Source organism: Arachis ipaensis, chromosome B05 (genome assembly GCF_000816755.2).
Source record: "Arachis ipaensis cultivar K30076 chromosome B05, Araip1.1, whole genome shotgun sequence".
Lineage (NCBI taxonomy): Eukaryota > Viridiplantae > Streptophyta > Magnoliopsida > Fabales > Fabaceae > Arachis > Arachis ipaensis.
Genome location: NC_029789.2, coordinates 147627458 through 147628402, shown reverse-complemented (window position 1 = coordinate 147628402; position 945 = coordinate 147627458).

Here is a 945-nt window from a genome sequence, read left to right as displayed (position 1 = left end):
TTTGATTTTAATAAGACTAAAATATTTTTTTAGTTTGTTTTAAATGACTAAGATTCTCTTTAAAACTCAAATAAAAACAAATTTTTAGTATTAATTTTTTAAAAAGACTTAAATATCCTTCATATTTAAGTATGTTTAATTATATTAGAAATTAATATTTGAATTTCATTATAACCAGTCTGAAGTTTTCTTGGAATTCATTTGAAAAGACTACAAAATTTTTAACATTGATTTTAAAAAGGCAAAAATACCCTTATATGATTAATTAAGATTGTATGTGTATTAAAAATTTAAAATTTTGCATATAAAAATGACTAAAATATCTTTATACTTAACTTTTAAAAAACTAAAATAAATTTTTACGATTAATCTCAATTTTTGAAAGACTAAAATACCCTTATAATTGATGTTCAAAAAAAACAAAACAACCTTTGAGGGTCAATTTAAAAAAAATAAAAATAAAATACCATCATACTATCATAGAACTAATTCATATTATTTGATTGTGTTAAAAATTAAAAATTTGAGTATAATTAAAAAAAAAAAACTCTTGTAGTTCATCATGTTACAGTACTAAACTATTTTAATTATAATTTATTTATACAATGTAATTTTAATTTGCAATTGAATATACTAAAAAAGTGGAAAAATGAAAAAATGAAAAAATAAATTAGATATAATAAAAATTTATTATTTGTGCAAAGGATGAAATGATCAATTTGACCGTAAAAAAAATCAAATAATGTAATTTGGTAACATGGGCAAATGAACAAAAGAGCTTTTCCTCTGATGCAAAAAATAGTTAACCGAGTATAACAGGGTGGCGCATAGAAACCTTCAATCTGAGTGGTCTTACTGTGGCAATAAGTTTGAGGTGTTTTTCTAAAATAAAAAAAAAATATTATTTCTAAAAATACGTTATTTTTAACTCTTCACACACAGTAC